The sequence below is a fragment of the Pleurodeles waltl genome, chromosome 3_1 (genome assembly GCF_031143425.1).
Source record: "Pleurodeles waltl isolate 20211129_DDA chromosome 3_1, aPleWal1.hap1.20221129, whole genome shotgun sequence".
Lineage (NCBI taxonomy): Eukaryota > Metazoa > Chordata > Amphibia > Caudata > Salamandridae > Pleurodeles > Pleurodeles waltl.
The window spans coordinates 863,377,068-863,390,515 of NC_090440.1; the positions used below are offsets into that span (position 1 = coordinate 863,377,068).

At 44.1% G+C, this 13,448-nt stretch overlaps 1 protein-coding gene across 6 annotated transcripts in view; it reads right to left on the reverse strand.

The window, feature by feature from the left end:
- Window positions 1-13,448, reverse strand: part of DLGAP3 (DLG associated protein 3) — a 1,018,817-nt gene that overhangs the window by 742,106 nt on the left and 263,263 nt on the right. For all 6 annotated transcript variants that reach the window (XM_069223793.1, XM_069223790.1, XM_069223789.1 and 3 more), the window contains exon 2: window positions 16-64. The gene's annotated coding sequence lies outside the window, so the exon portion shown is untranslated. The remainder of the gene's footprint in view (window positions 1-15; window positions 65-13,448) is intronic.

Sequence of the window (13,448 nt, forward strand, 5' to 3'; positions counted from 1 at the left end):
GGTAAAAATTCTTACCTATAGTAATTTTGCTTTAGGGACGGGCAACATGCTCTTCATCTGTACCCTAGAACAACATAGAACACACCAATGAAAATCAAGGACATCTTGGCTTATAGAGCTATGCATTATACGGTATCATGGACTCCATGGACTTTAGGAAAGACAAACAGGCTTAGATCACTGCTATGGCTCACCATCAACATTGTCAATAAAAAGCTCTGTCGGCATAGACTTTGAAGTATTGTAACACAGCTAGTGAACATGGAGCTCAGAATAATGGCAAGCGTGAAAATGCTTACAAGTTCGAAATAACTGAAATGAGAAAATTAGAGGTGGACACACCTGAAGTGTGATAACAGATTATTGACACCGGTGAAAAGCGATAAAGTAATCATAAACATCATGAGAAACAATAAACAGCCATTGTCCTAAAGTTCTCCCTAGATTGGGGCAAGCCGAGATTATGGAGGGTGTGTTGGGGGTAAGGGGATGCAAGATAGCGGGTCAGCAGGCACTGGCCTCTTTGATCTGGCCTACCACCATGCTTCAAGTGCATGCGTGATGTCTGGGTCTCCCAGGTGCTTGGGCCAGCGGAGGTGTGGGTGCAGTGACCAGCCCTTTTGAAGAGGACAGCGAGGTAGTGCTCAGTCTCTTTGTTCTTCCTCTCCTCTGTGTGCCACCGACACCAGCCATCATGATCCCACAGCTCCCCTCAGAAACAGTGCAAAGATGGTATTACTTTGTTCCCCATCTACCTATTCCTAGTTTCAAAGGTTTTCAAAGTTGTTAAATGCTAACAGGTCTCAGTTTGTTCTTTTGCAAGTAATACGTTGTATTTTCTCTGCCTTTTGTTGGGAAGGCTGAATTTGTTTTGGCAGGACTATTTCTGGTCACCTGGCATCTCACAAGAAAGAAAGCACATACAATACCAATTTCAACTGGACCTCAACTTTTATTTGGGCTTGGGCCAATCACATTAATGGCCCATCATTAAGGGCAGAACAACCTCCCACCTTTTTGCAAACATGAAGATCCAGTTCATGCTCAGGTCAGGCATCCAGGCACTGTACAACACCTATTTGTGCAGTGCCTGATTACCTGAGCCAAGCTTTGCTGGGCTGAAGATTTCACATCCCCCTGGGCATGACCTCCTCAGCCCAGGAAAGCACTTGTAGGGCATCCCCTTCATGCCTAGGGGATGTTTCACAGATAGACTCGATACTTGGCACCTCAGTTTTAAGCCCTAAAGTGCCCAGGTCTGGCTGTCCATCAGTGACACCTCATCACAGAGGTCAGAGCAGTCCCACTGACCGCATCCCACTTTGTGATGAGTAAGGGACTGCCGCCTCCTCTCATTGACTGACCAGTAACAAGATCAGTGAGAGGAGGCGGCAGTCCCATTCCTCCAGGACCCACACAGGCTTTCTTCCCATTAACCAAGATCACCGCTGCGGCCTGGTAAGTTTGTTTTTTAATGTTGAATGAGTGTGTGCATATGTGTATGTATGAATGTTTGTGTATTTGTGTGTGGGTTCTGTGAATGGGTATGTGCATGTGTATGTTTTTTGTGAATGGTGGGTGTAGTGTGCATGCTTGTGTATGGATGGGTATTAGTGAATGTGCATGTAGATGGGAGTGAGTATGTGTGTACATGTGTGGGCCACTCACCTCCCTGCTCGAATTACTGACTGCTAGTCAGACACCTTTGTGGCTTTTATCAGCCTTCCATTCTTGGTGTTTTCTCTAATTGTTGGTGGCCCTTTAGAGTGGTGAAGGACCAAGTGATGGCCTAGGTCCCCAACCCATTTCTGCGTTGGGTGCTGGTGGTACTTCAGGTGGGTAATTCTAGGAAGGTGGGTCTCTGGCATAAGTGAGCAGGTCATGGTAACACATTAGAGCAGACATGTTTTTTGCTCTGATGTGGGGCCTTTGGCAGGCTGGGAGTTATCAGGGATGCCTAGGGGACCAGGTGGAATGGTAAACTATGATTTCCCAAAAAATTTCTTGATGCACAGAGAGGGACTGGGTTGTAGGTAACTTGATGTCTAGCTGATTATGTCTCGGGAAAATAACTTGATACCAGTATTGTAAATAAGCGCGGTATGTCATGTTTGTGAATTTGATGAGTTATGGTATTCGATAATACATAACGCCCGAGATGATAGTCTCTAACCAAAAACAACAAATAGGGTCTCAGCCTGTTATTTAATGATGCTGGGCATGAAGGTGATGTCCCATTCTAGAGGCAATCCACTTATCATCTCCATATTGAGCTCTGTTTGTCGCAGCAGTTACACAAATTCTGTATTAACCAGGTCTGTCTCACTTTTGTGTCATGGTTGTTTCACCCGTCCTTTCATGAGTAAGTCATACTTTGGATTCTGTGGCTAATTCCTTAAGGGGCCAGTGTGCTGTAAGCAACACATTTGGAACAGTCCACTGCTTCAGAGCTGCGATAAAGTAGAGCCCTATTTTCATGGAAAGACCGAACATCCTCTCTTGCTTTATTTCCAAGGACTGAAAAATTGTTCTTCAACATGTTTCGGTGTCTGTAAGAAGGTCCTTCATAGAAGTCAATACATACGATAGACATACTACCTATGCGCTGAGCCTCCTGACTTAATTTTAGGAGGAACACATGCCGAAGGATCCCATATTGACTACCTACCTCTGTCAATCACCCGTATTTTCCCTTCATATTCTTCCGTCCGAGCAGTCATTACAGTGATGTAAGATTGGCACAAGAGGGGTGGAGACCAGGTTGCAGTCCATACAACCCCCATTAGAATGGGATTATTGGAGATGGAATACTCCGTTCTTTGATGAGTCCTCAACAGCACAAGTCAGTAGAAAAACAATAACAGGGACCCGGGAGCTGCCATTAAGTGCCGCGTGAGGTCATCATATGTAAGGGACGTATAACAATGCATGCCTGGCAGAGGGCAGCCAATGGCGGGTCAGGGGTAATAAGCACGGCCACTGGAATTATGCGGCAGGGGAGGGCCGAATTATGCAGGGTGAGTTGATTAATTATGTGGCAAGAAAAGGCTAATTATGCTGCATTATGCGGCACATTTTGTGACAGCATTCCTTCATTATTTTGTCATTTTAGCACTTGATGCCCCCTTTAAGCATTGGTTCCACCTCATAAGCACCAGTTTAACACGCAAATATTGCAAAAAGCAACAGAAAGGTGACCTTTGCAACGGGCCTTCCACTGCGCGATGTGTCTCTGCAATTTAGTAACTTTTGAACCATTTGAGCAAGAAACTTTTTTTTTTAATAACTGCAGATTATGTGGCAGATATATACATATAATTATGTGAAAATTGCTGCGGACGCACAGTTGCATACTTCCAGGGTCCTTATAAAAAAGCATCACAAAAGGCTGCCCAACTGTTTTGTAGTTTACTATGTCCTCAGCAGCCGGAACTCCAGGCAGACTTCTGTTTTATTTCCAGACAAGGGAGTGGGTAGAGGAAAAGAATGCTTGGCACAAGGGGAAAACAAATTAAAACAGTGTGTAGAATGCCAGGTAGCTCCCTTTTTAATAACTCGTAGAATCAAGAAAAACAATTGCAGATGGAATTCTTCAAATAAACCATATGTGAGTTGTGTGCTTCATATTAAAAGCATATTACAATGAAGCATTAGCCAAGGAATTAGTAGTCATGAAACAATAACAACACAACAAAAAATATTATTACTATGACAAGAAAAAAGAAAAGAAAAACGATACTAATAACATTCACTGTTATTGTATTATTATTTTTATATATTATTATCAACATCAACACATCAATAATAATTTACCACTGGGTGTCTTGCCGTTTTGCAATCTTTAAACCAGCTGGTGTGGTTCTCATTTACTTAACCTCATTGGTCCACGGTGGTTTCCTCTATCTCTTTATGCATTTTCAGTTCCCACCTGACAACTGCCCCTGATTTGTAGGGAGATTTCTCCCAGCACACCATGCACATTGCACAGCCCGTTCACAGAAAGGCCGCCACACTTTACGCAGTGTTTTTTCTCTGTGTTGAAGCCATCCAAAATGGTTGTGGACTGGTCACCATAAACTTGGCAGCAGGTGTCACTATGTCCAGTTGCATCAAAACCAACCAATGAAAGACCCAATGGTAGAGCCAGTGGAGGCTCAGCCACAGGGTCTGTTATTATTATCCCCTAACTAGGATGGGATAGCGCCAAGGAGGTCAGACATAGCTTTCATCATTGTCTCGTCCCTTACTACTGTTCTATACGTCAGGCCTCCGTGTCAACCAACCACCGTTGCATCACAGAATTTCCAAGAATAAGAAGAGCCATACGAACTCAGCATCTGTACTTTTGGACCACCTTGGGAGGGACTTTTGGCTTAAGGGTGCAGCACAACAAGCTGACTCAGTGGAGAGTTGTTGGATAAACACCCGGACTGGCAGAACAACATGCGCCCACTCAGCAAGCTTTACGGAAACTCAGTGTGGCCTGATCTCTGGATCAAAGGCAAGATCCACCAGGAAAGAAAATGGAAGCAATGCTAAGACTGTACAAGAAGTCTAAAATATGTATGTGTAGTGAAGGAATGAAGAACATGAGATTCCCACCCCTCACCAGTGTCAAGCCAGGTCCAGGCAACAGGCCCACCAACTCACACGGTGCCACCTGACACATGGCTTCATCACACATTACAAGGCCACCTGAGGACCCCTGTCACAGCCGAGCTTGGCGCCCTTGCATAAAAGAGGTTTCCAGTTCAGGTATCAGGGGCTTGCCCAGCTGGGCTCCGACTAAAAACTTATCCGGGACACTAGAGATGGCTCCAGGCTAGTTTTTTTTTTTGGGGGGGGGGAGGGTAGAGGTGACAATTTGGGTAGCACAGGGGGTCCAAAGGCAAACTTTCCATAGACTTGCTTAAGGCCCGCCCCTTCTCTCAATACAATCACATAGTGAAAATGAGTCTAAGGTTGGTAGGTCTGAGTTGATTCTGATCAGGTCTAGTTGAAGCATCTGGATAGGGTGTACGTTTGAGGCATGTCACATACAGAAATGTGAGGTGCTGACGCGGCCTGTGCATCTCAAAATGCTCTCTCCCACTGACAGGGATACAAGGCAGCTCCCTTAAATGGGCTAATGCACAGTACCGACCATTCATTACCAAAAAAAACAAAAAAAAAACAACAAATGTATTCTGGCAGTGAGCGTTTTGGCTGCCGAAATGATAAATTATCTAGCTGAGTTTGATGAAGGTGAAAAATGTGACTATTTCACAAAGTTGGGACGCTTCCACCTTAGGAAAACTGCTGGCAAACGTTTCATGCAAGAAATGCAAAAAGTTTGTTTCAGCATCTTTTTCGTGCATGAATCTTCCTAATACAGAATTTTTTTCTTTTTACGTCTATATTTGATAAACTTCAAAATGTGTGATGGTAAAAATTTTTAGAATATGAGTGCCCCTTCAGTATTTAATCTTCAAAATCTGCAACATGCAAGTAAGAACCAGTGCACCTCCCTAATGATGGAATAGTAACCATGTAAGGGTGGGGGGAGTCAGTGTATTAAAAGAGGACATGGCAGCAAGCTAGGCATGAAATCATGTAATGCAAAAGGAAAGCATATATTGGCAAAGTCAATAAGTCCAGTGGCAGCTGGTTTGTATTTAAGGCGGGGGGTAGAGGGATACAATAATAATATATATTTTTTAAAAAGGCACTTACCTGATGCAACGGGTCTCCCTCTCTCTTATGGCGTACTCCTCATCGTGGCTCCAGCGCGGGGACCAGGAAACAGCGCTACCAAATCCTGATGCTGGTTTCATGCTGGTAACCAGCATGAAACCAGCATCAGGATTGGTGGGAGCAGCCTCTCTCAGCGCTCACCAAAAGGGCCGGAGGCCTGTGTTTTCTCTAACCCAGCTGTCTTAAGACAGCTGGGTTAGAGAAGTTTAAACTGCATGTCAGGATGGCCATTGCAAGACGGCCGGCCAAAGGGACATGCACATTTTAAACTAAAGTGCACAGCTCCCTGCTGCTGTCACTCAGCAGCAGAGCAGAAGTTGCCCCGTCCTCACACTCCACTCAGGATGGGATGCTGAAAAATAAAATGGTAATAAAGTTTATTACCATTTTATTTTTTTAGCTCTGGGGCATTTTTCTAGTGGGGCGATGCTCCTCTGCTCTCGTGGTGGGGCCTCCCCTGAATAAGTCTCGTTTGTAGAACTATTGGCTATGCCAATGATTTTTGCACATGCCATGCATTAATACAAAAAAACAAATAAAAGGAGCAACGATGAAACCGTTGTTCCCGGTCACATCATTCTTTAGGCCCAAACGTTAAGATATATATGCATGCATGAGTCACTGTGAATGTGTGCACGAGCGTAATGATGAGGGCAGCTTCTTCTTTTTTTATTGACCAATCTAAAATGATGGCCGCCACTTAGCTCAGTAAAAAAAAAAATAAGCGAGCAAAAGTCTTTTCATGCTGCTACGTGCTCAGAAGCAAATGGCAGTTGTAGGCACTCCAAATACACTTAGAGTAAAAAAAAAGTAAGTGGGGGGGGGTATAGAAGAGCTGGTGGGGAGCGCATGGGTTTTAGCAAAATGGAGTGGGTAGGGGGGCAAAGGAGCAATGGAGATGTGAAAATGCCCTTCTTAATGCCTAGGAGCAAAACTCATCTGCCAGGCCCTTTAAGAAAAAAAGAAAATGTACATTATTGGATTTGGTGGACCAAGAGGATAATGGAAGGGTGCATGAGGGGCAAGTGAAGGTGAAGCAGTGGGGTGATGCATATTTGATTGTCCCAAAGGAGCACATAAGAGAGAGTTGGAAAACACAAGCACTCTCAACGCGTGCTTAACAAACATGAAAACAGTACTTTCCTTAATGGGGGCAGTGGAAGGACACAAGTCAGGCAGTCAAAGGATGGTAAAGAAGCTATGCTCCAGGGAAGGGACCAAGACAGGAAGAAGAAGGCAAGTCATTGAATAAGAAGTAAGCAAATAAGAGTGACGACAATGCCTTTCGGCCCATTGTATGTTTTTGGTGTGGTCAACAAGAGGCTTTCAGCTGAGGGACGTTTGCAGGAGTAAATAGGACTGGACCTACAACAGCATAGCACCACACATCAGACTCACTACTTCACCCAGGCAGGAGCTGTAAACACATTCTTAGAGGAGTATGTCGCCTGCCACCGAAAATACACCAGCCCTCTCCTTTTTGCAAAGGACCTGGACTCTATCTGTGTCCCCTACTGAGTATCCCGCTCTGTAGTTACCCAGCTTCTTTGAGGTAATTACGCTCAGGATCGTAGATGATATCCTTGTTTCCTTTGTTAAATGATGCGGAAGCGAGTGGCAGGGATGTTCTACCTGTAGGCCTGGCCGCCTCTGCGCTCCTTCGCCCACTACTACCAGTTTGGGATAAGGGGCACTCTCGTGGTTGTAACTGAAGCTTCACGTTACCGTTAAATTGAATGGAAGGAAATTCACTTACAGCCTGAGTGTGAACTCTTTCGTGGTTGTGACGCATTAAGAAATGCTAGAATAGGTGGGCGGTCCTGTGCGGCCAAGACCCTCTCAGTCTCCCACACCAAGCTTCGGGCACGCGTTAGTGATGATAAAAATTGATAGTAAATCTGTAAAAATCTAACAGCTTAAAGAATACTTGAAGGATATACAACCCTGGTGCGTTCTCGTACCGTGTCGGCTCTAAAGCACGCTCTCATTGTCCCAGCGCTGGCGGAGCTCTGCAGCCGTCCATCGACACCAGGGTGTGCGCAGAACAGACCGAAGGGGCGGCGGAGCAGGTAAGCCCCCGGGTACCTGACAGACTGCGTGGCTGGAGAGGCATCTCTGCTGCCAAAGATTACTGCGGTAAGAGCTTTAGAGGCATTTACAGGGAATACAAATTGGAGAATTCATCACGTTGTACATGGCGAGTCTGGCTGGAGGAGGGTCCCTACCGCCCCCCACCCCCAGTGACCTGTGCCAGACCATCCCTCTGGGGCTCAGCAGATGGTTGATGAGAGATGTGCTATGCCAGCTGAGAATGTTCCTGGCAGTTATGTTTTATCTGGGGGAGTGGGAGTTGAAACTGTTCTGCATAGAATTAAAAGTTTAAAAAAAACCACGCACATGGCTTCCTCTGCCGTTCAGAATTCCCTCTGCATTAAGTACAATTATAGCAGGGATTTTTGGCACGAATTCTCAATTTGTAAACTAAGGTAGATTGGAAAACAAAGATGCTGTGCATAAATAATAATGAAACATCCTAGCTTTATTGCTAAAATGCCTTTCGTGCGTCTTAATATCCCCCTGCACCGTGGAGGTTTCGGTTCCTCCAGTTCATGTATAAGCATTACTCAGACTCACTGTATTCATTAGTTTCAGAGTTCAAAAAGGCATCCAACAACATGTTTTGGAAACAAGTTAAAATGCTGTTATTCAGCTTGAAGGCCTAAAGCCTCAGGTGAAAGTCCCCTCTGTTCCCGCCATTTGCACAGCAATTCGTTATTGCGCATAGATTTATGTGCCCTGGAAATGTCTTTTGCCACTGGTAGCACGGGGGTTCTGCTTGTGACTCGGAACCCCCATTTCTGGTAGACAAGGGTGTCTAGGTAGATTAAAAAATACAGACTCGCCAAGGATCACCCGGTTTTGCTCGTGAGGGGAGCCAGCATTAGCGCTTGCAGGTGCAGCTGATGACCAGCGGGGCTTATGTGACTGAACCACGGAGCGGGAGTTGCACTCTGGAGGCGTCTTAATGCCCGGAACTACATGCAATATTTTGTGCATGAATTTCCTTCCTTCTTTCAAGTTTTTGCGACTCCCCCACCAGAACGGCGTGTCACATACAACAAAGACTCCGTTTATACCGACGTCCATTGCGCTGGCTGCAATAAGTATGTTTGAACAACGTTATACGCCTCTGGGCTCCAATGAAAAAAAGAAACGTGTTCAGGGATTTCTTTTTCTGTATTCAAAGTGAACGAGGGCGGAATTTTGTTAATCCGCGCTTGAAAAGTAGAGCTAAAACGAAGGCTTTTGAAAATGATGAAATACATTATAATTGAGCGATGTATGCATTTCCTGTTGAATCCTTTCTGCCTAAAATATGAGTTCAGAGAATTCCTTCTTCAGTTTTCCGTAGAAGGAAGACCACTAGAGAAATGCAGAGAAAGAAACCCGTCATCAACTGGAGCTGAGGTGAGACCTTCAGAGAGGAAGTTCTGAATTTAAAATGGCATCTTCCAAGAAGCTGGAGCAGGCACCTATAAAGGAAAAAAATTGTAACATGGGATTGCTGGGAGTGGGTTTGGGGCAGTGCTTAATTTGTGCTTGTTGTTTCCGGTGAAGAGCACCGGCACTTATTTTTGATGGCCGGCACTTATTTTTCTGCTGCATGCATTTACTGCGAGCAAAACACATATGGGAAAGGCGGAGGAAGAGAAAAACGAAAAAGCATCACAATGGGAGAAAGCAGAAAGCTGCAAGAGTGAGCTGAAGGGGCAGGGAGTTGCTGGAAATGGATTAAAGAGGCGCGAGATGGCTTCAGGATAACGCTGTCTCAGTATTCCGTGTTCGCACATCTAAATGCAGCAGCCACGTGTTTAAGAGGAGGGCTTTGGGCACCGGCACCTTTTTATTTTCAAATTAAGCACTGGTTTGGAGTCTGTCTCTATAGCCTCTGGTGGGGGGGAAGGGGGGTGTACCTAACTATTTCAATTGCTGCCCACATTAATAGCATTGGCAATAGAGTACTGTGTCAAGGAGTGCAGTATTCCAGGAAGACCCACCCAGGACAACTAGGAACTTTGAGAAGTAAGCATTCCTTAGTGATTATTGCCCACATTGTGTATTACTGAGGGCATTTTTAGCACTGTAGCATGCCATGAGTAACTGTGAGTTCCTGAGTGCTGATCCTTTCCTGCAAATTCAGAAAAGAGGAATTTCAAAGCCATGAGGTCCTTGGTCTTCCAAATACTGCACATGCCCCTTCACCAACTACCCTCAACCCTGGGGTCAGTGCAGACGAACCTAAGGTGCTATAATAGCGCCGCCTGGAGGATTCCTCATGGAATCCAAGCTCACGAGCTACACATGCTTCCCATTCTAGCATTTGACTGGTCACCCCTCCTGGGAATGACTCCCACCTCTTAAAAAAAATCTGGAAGTTATCTGCTACTCTCATTTGCCTTTCAATCCCTAGGTAAACACCTTATCAAAGAATATTGGCTATCACCTTCGCTGCACAACACGAGGCAGCTCACACCTCATGCAGACACACAACTGACTCAGTCTCATATTTGTAGTGCCCTCTCTCATGTGGTCTATTGCAAAAGATTCTAGAGAGGGTACCATGCCAGCTCCAAAGAGTGAAAAACTTTACAGCCTGTCTCGTTCTCAGCTGGTGAGAGTTTGATCTCATGCCATCTCCACCAGTGTTTCCACGATAACTGCTGTTTAAACAGAAATTCAACTTAAAAATCTCTTTAATTTGTCAACAAGACACACCGACAGAACTGCACCTTACCTCCTACTGAAAGTGGCACTCCTCTACCGCCCGATCAGGCACATATGTCTAGCAGCCCGACCGACATACAATTACACTTGGCCAAAGAGAAGCATCATGGGAGTAGGTCCCTGAACTCACAATAATCCACCCTCTGGAACTTTGTACCCATGCACCTCCACCCGGAAACTGATTACTTCACCTCGCTTCTACTGTCAACCATTTGTGCTGCCCGAAGTTTCCATTAGTGTTGTTCTCAGTGTAAGTATTTCATTATTTTCCCATATTTTTCCAATCATTGCTACTTTGAGTGCTTTGAAGTGTAATATTTGCATTCAGCGCTTTTCTAGAACAATAAATAATTCAAATTAACACAGCTGCTAACTTGGTGAGCTGTCAGGTTATTCCCTTTCTGTCCATAACTATCTCAGCCTGTGCATGTAGGCATGCGATAAAAGGCAACCAATGACAGAATGTATTATTTCCTGCCAAATACGGTGGCATGGAAGGATGAAGATAGTATTTGCAGAGCACGGGTAAGTTGTTCCATCTATAGTGGGATGCACCGCTCAATAGTGGGGTGCAGGTGAGCCTCTACATCACCACAGCCTTGTTTAGGTGGTTGCTCTACTTTGCAATTACTTGCCTTTCATTGCTGATCAAAGGAGTTTCTTGATGCACCACAAGGCTCTTTGAGACTTCTTTGGACCATAGGTCAGGTAGATGGACTTGCCCATGCGCCAATGCAGAGGTTTGGCATAAGGTCTGTGCCTCTGAAAATGTGATGCATGACATAGAAATAATGCTCCTTTATTTAAACATTCCTTTAAGTGGCACTATATTTTTGAAATTTACAGATGTTCCAATGGGCCAGTCCATCTTTCAGAGACAACAGGTGTAGGCAATGAAGAATAACAGAGTAACCATTGTTACTTCAGAAAAGGCAAGGTCATATATTGGACCACTAGGAATTTAGCAAGTGACACTCAAGGAGTAGTCAATAGGGAGCAGTTGCTTATGATGTAAACGTGGAGCTCATATTTTTTACTAGATACATTGTGTGTGTGTGTGCATTTATATATATATATATATATATATATATATATATATATATATATATATTCAGCAGTTATATATATACTTATGTTAAGAAACTATAACTCGTAGCCTAAAGTTACTTTGTGGCATGAGTTATAGTTTCTTCAGATAAGTATAACTATAAGTATATAACTGCTGAATTTCTATGATTTTGCGTGGGTAAACCGTGAACTGAACTATAAAGTCCCTGTAAACGTTGTTTTTTTCAGTAGATTTCTATTTGTTAATGGAAAGTAATATATAAATACCCTATGTTAATACAACCTCCCACATGCACCCAATCCCATGCTGCGCACAGCCTTTGGCTGTCAACAGCGGGGTATGGTTTGTGAGTGGGTGAGTTTTTTTCCCATTGAGCTTCAGATCGACAGGTTCCGAACTGCGGATGGATCCATGTCCCTAGATAGCTATATTTTATTTTCTTTAATTACTCTCAAACTGCTGAACAGATTTACACCAAATAACAAAAAACAATCTTTCTAACCCAAGATCTACCTTTCTGGCAAATTTGGTGTAAAGCTGTTGAGCAGTTCAGGCTGTACTTGTGTTAAAAAACTGCAAAATCCCCAAAGCCATAACAAGGGGAAAAAGTGTGAGGTGAACCTCCCTGTTTCTTGGCACCCACTTGCCGAATCTCCCCCAAACTTTCCAGACACCAGCTAAATTAATTAGCATAAAAGTTTCAAAAACTTTCGTGAAGATTTGTCAAACACTGCCAAAGTTATTAGCAAAACAAAAAAAACACTTTGTCTATGGAAAAAGTTGGTGCTGTATTGTCAGTAAGCAGTATATATATATATATATATATATATATATATATATATACACACACACATCACCGGTAGGTAGTTATAGTTAGAACCTAGTTTCCATAGAGAGAACGTTTTTGTTTTGATAATAACTTTGGCTCCGATCGATAAATCTTCACAAATTTTTCAAATTTTCAAAACTAATATAACAGTCAGTTCAGCTGCTGTCTTGACAGTTTGGGGGTGATTTGCCAGGGGGGGGTCCTTTTTTACCCCTTGCATTTTCCCATAGGGTTTTAGACACGCTTACAGTCCGAATCACTGAAAGGAATTACACCAAATTTGGCAGGAAGCTAGATCTTGGCGTGCAGATTGTGCTTTTTGTGATTTGGTGTAATTTCATTCAGTAGTTTTTGAGATAATAAAGAAAATACCTAGATATCTAGGGACACGAGGATCCGCGGACACCACTGTCATCATGCTGATATTTGATTGGCTGCCAACACTTCAGCCAAGAGGTGTTGGCAGTCTTTTTGGGACTCAGCTTGAGCCGAGACAGCAACCTAACCAGACAGCATGTATGCACTGTGCATGTTGTGTGTGTGGATTATGGTGAGCATGGAGTGTGCCGGATGAGCATTAAAGAATAGAGACGGGACTCCATTGATGAGGCAGAGCATGGAGAGAGCCTTCTGGACAGGGGTGTTGATTGTGGGAACATTCACGAGGTCCTCTAAAGTGGGTCAGGCCTTTGTGAATTGAAAATGAGAGACAGAGACCCCGTTGAAGGATAAGGATAGTCCTTGCTTTTTTTCTACTGCATTCTTCCTCGGAGGTGTTACTGCAGACAATTTTGTGTAGCATTCGAATGGGAAGCCCGCTCTCTGGTTTTAGTTTGTCATTGATTTCTCTCTCAGCACACATGCACTATTCTTCCTGGCAGGTTTGAGTGGCAAAAGCTGCTCAGTCTGGGGCTAATAAACAAATATCAGGAGCTGCCTAAACCCTGAAATGAATCTCTGGAATCCGGATCGATATTTACAAAACTAAAATAAATACTGGCTGTAAACCCAGGTGAATGTAGCAGGAATCTT